The sequence below is a fragment of the Rhincodon typus genome, chromosome 6 (assembly GCF_021869965.1).
Source record: "Rhincodon typus isolate 14 chromosome 6, sRhiTyp1.1, whole genome shotgun sequence".
Classification (NCBI taxonomy): Eukaryota; Metazoa; Chordata; class Chondrichthyes; order Orectolobiformes; family Rhincodontidae; genus Rhincodon; species Rhincodon typus.
Window position 1 is genome coordinate 7338348 of NC_063337.1, and position 4015 is coordinate 7342362.

The following is a 4015-nucleotide window of genomic DNA, read 5'->3' on the forward strand; positions in this document are numbered from 1 at the left end:
TCTGGAGCAAGTGGGACTTGAACCTGAGTCTCCTGGCCCAGGGGCTGGGGCACTGCCACATATTTTATACAATTGTTTGTTCTAAAATTGTTCTTTGCACTGATTGTGAAAAGTCACTAGATTTGAATGAAAATGTTTGCAAAAAGCAGACAGACCAATACATTAAAAGAATAATTTATCGTTTATTTTTCAGTTGAATAAGATGATAAAAATGTATACCAGCAGTTTTCAATCTTTTTTCTGGTTAAAGAACCCTCAATGTAGTGTGAAATTGTGAGAAACCTCAACCTTTTCTTCCTTCTGCCCTCATACTTGATAGAAATGAAAACAAAGAACAAAGCATGATTGAACGAACGTGAAATTCTGCCATGATTATTTTTCATTAAATGAAATTTAATTTTCATTAAATTTTCATTATTTTTCACGTCTAACGTGCATTGTCTGACCTAAAATGTCACCTCTTCTTTACACTGATAAAACCTTTAGTTCTCTCAGGACAGTGACTTAAAAAGAATTCAGGGATTTTCATATACATGTTAATCAATTAAAACCTTCTAACTGATTAAAGATTTAACAGCATCTTAAGTTTATGTAGTACATCCTCATCAATGGTGTGACCCTTTGATCTTTTACTTATAAATTCTGAGTCTGATACCATCCCTCTCACTAACACCTAAAGAAATAGTGACGGTCCACAAGCTTGTGATTTCAAATAAACCTGTTAGACTGTGGCCTGGTGTCGTGTGATTTCTGACCTGTCCACCCCATTCCAAGATTGGCACCTCCACATCATCATTAGATGTAAGACCAATATATCTCAAAGTTAAAGCACTTGCTGCTGTTTTCAAATGATCTGAAAATTGTGGGGAACTTATTTGGAGATACTCGCAAAAGGGAAAAATGATGGGAACTATATCTTTCAGAGCTTTTACATAGTGTAGAACTTCGATGTTCCAGGCTGAAATAGCAGGTAGATTTCATAAATATTATGTATATTCCTCAAGTAGTATTGAACTCATCAGACATAAAGCTGCCCTTTAAACTCAGGAGAAAACATTTCTCAATTTGACTTTCGCACTCCATGGCTAGAAACCAGTACCATTAAGCTCTTGACAAAATTTATATTTGCGTATCTGAACCTGTTTTTTTTAACATGTATACAACATTTTAGAGTTCTTTCCAAGGCAAGAGGTTTTGACAGCATAGAAGTCTTTGGTGATGGAATATTCTAAATATTCTTCATTTAAAGCAGTAAAGATATTAATTTGTTTGCAAATTGTTTGTGGGTTTCTCTTACTATGTAAAAAAAAATTGTTTGCCTGTTTGCAATCTTGCTGAACTGCAACCCTGGTGATAAACAAACTTTTTCACCTTTTCACCTTTTCCCCGCAGAGGACTTGCTAAAACATGATAAAAAAGCTGGCTGCAGCTAAATCGCTGGCCATGCTATCAAACAGCACTTGCTCTGCAACAAGCTGCTCAATTTGGTTTAGACAGGGCCACTCAGCTCCTGACCTCATTACAGCCTTGAATTCCAGAGGTGAGGTGAGAGTGACAGCCCTTAACATCAAAGCCGCATTCAACTGAGTGAGGCATCAAGGAGCCCCAGCAAAATAATGAGTGAGAATCAGTGAGAGGGGAAACTTCCTTACTTGTGGCTCAAAGGAAAATGGTTATGACTCTTGGAGACCATTCATCTCATCCCCAGGACATCAACACAGACGTTCCTCAGAGCAGATATTTTCTGAGCAACCTGTTATGACACAGTTCTGAAGTAGGTGGTATTTGAACCCAGGCTTCCTAGCTCTTTAAGGAGAACATTTCATAGAATGCCTATAGTGTGGAAAGAGGCCATTTGGCCCATTCAGTCCACACCAACTCACTGAACACCACTCCACCTGGACTCACCCCACCTACCCTATTCCTATAACCCTGCATTTCCCATGGCCATTCCACCTAACCTGCGCATCTTTGTTCTGAGGAAGGGTCACTGGATCCGAAATGTTAATTCTGTTTTCTCCTTCACAGATGCTGCCAGACCTGCTGAGCTTTTCCAGCAACTTTGTTTTTGTTCCTGATTTACAGCATCCGCAGTTCTTTTGGCTTTTACTGCATGTCTTTGGATTGTGGGAGGAAACCGGAGCACCCGGAGGAAACCCACGCAGATGCGGGGAGAATTTGCAAACTCCATACAGTCGCTCGAGGGTGGAATCGAACCCGGGTCCCTGGTACTATGAGGTAGCAGTGCTAACCACTGTGCTACCGTGCCTCATCTCTGTTTTAAAAAGGCGACCTCTGATTTTTAAACAGTTACTCCTTGTTCCTCTCCCATTAGAGGAACCATCCTCTCCACATCTACTCTTCACCATCCCTCAGAAACTTATACATATAAGTCACATATTACTTTCTAAACTCCAGCAGATAGAAGCCTAGTCTGTTGAACCACTGTCAGAACATTGCAGGCATCATCCATGCCAGGTAATGTCTAATAAATCTCCTCCAATCTTCCTCCAAAGCATTTACACCCTTCCTTATGTAAGGAAATTGATACTGTGGTGGTCTAATAACCCACTCACTTCAAGGGCAATTAGGGATGGGGAACAGATGATGTCCACATTCCATGTTTGAATAAATTAATGAAGGGAGGCAGTTGCCAAGTGGTATTATTGCTTGACTATTAATCAAGTGATTCAGGTAATGACCTGGAGACCTGGGTTCATGGCAGGTAGTGGAATGTGTTAAAAATGATGTACAACAATATGTGTAATTTATATTTTAAGAATTGGGAGACAGGGTACAGTTTAATTTTAGATTTGTTTTGCAAATGGTACTGGGAAGTCTGTGGATCTATTTTGTTTGCACTTTATTGAGGTTTTACAACCATCATTTGAAGAGTTGGGGACGTTCTACAGTTCAGTGCATTAAGAAAAATTGTCCTGTCACTAAACAACAGGAATCCAGGTCTGTAGAGAAACAGAACAATCCAGAAGTTCAGAGATAGTAGCAACTGCTGATGCTGGAGAATCTGAGATAACACGGTGTAGAGCTGGATGAACACAGCAGGCCAAGCAGCATCAGAGGAACAGGAAAGCTGACGTTTCGGGTGGAGACCCTTCTTCAGAAAATCTCGTGAGGACGAGTTCGGCTAAGCGGATGAGGGTGTCAGTGGAGGGGGACTGGTCGGGCCTGCGGGACAGGAAGAAGCGGAGGGCCTTTAGGCCACCTGCATGGGGAATGCAGGTGTATAGGGACTGGACGTCCATGGTAAAGATGGGGGGAGTCAGCAATTCAAGTGTATAGACTAAAGATAATTAAAGGCAAATGAACTAAAAGGAAACGAGAATAGCGTCTCTTTTCCACTGAGACTGAGTTGCTATGATATGGAATTTACTGTCTGAAAGGTGGAAGCAAATTCAATGGTAATTTTCAAAAGGACATTAGATACGTATTTGAGAAGAATTTCTGTTCCTGAGCCTCAGGGCAATGAAAAATGACTTTAGTGAAATGTTGGAATTTTTCCATTTGAATACACAACAAAGAAACAGACCATTCTACCCAACTGGCTGATTTATCCTGAATGACCCTCCTCCCACTTCATTGACTTTAGCTGACACTATCAGCATGTGTCATTGCCTCACTTTGCTTTAGTGTGTTTAAGGTATTCAACTCCAGCAATCTGCATGGTAGCTCCTTCCACATTTCCCTGCCTTATTGAGGAAAGGGGTCAGTTCTCAAACAAAAGCTGGGTCCAATCCTGGGACTAACTTCCTGATAGTTTTGTGTGCTTGTGCGTTTGTGTGTGTGTATGTCGGTGTGCGTGCTTGATGTGTGTATTTGTGTGTGTGTTTGTACATTTGTGCAATTTTGTGTGTGTGTTTTTATGTGTGTGCATGTGTGTACCTGTGTGTGTGTGTGTGTGTGTGCGCGCGCGTGTGTGTGTGTGCACGTGTGTGTGTGTGCACGTGTGTGTGTATGTGTGCACGTGTGTGTTTATATGTGCGCGTGTGTGTGTGTG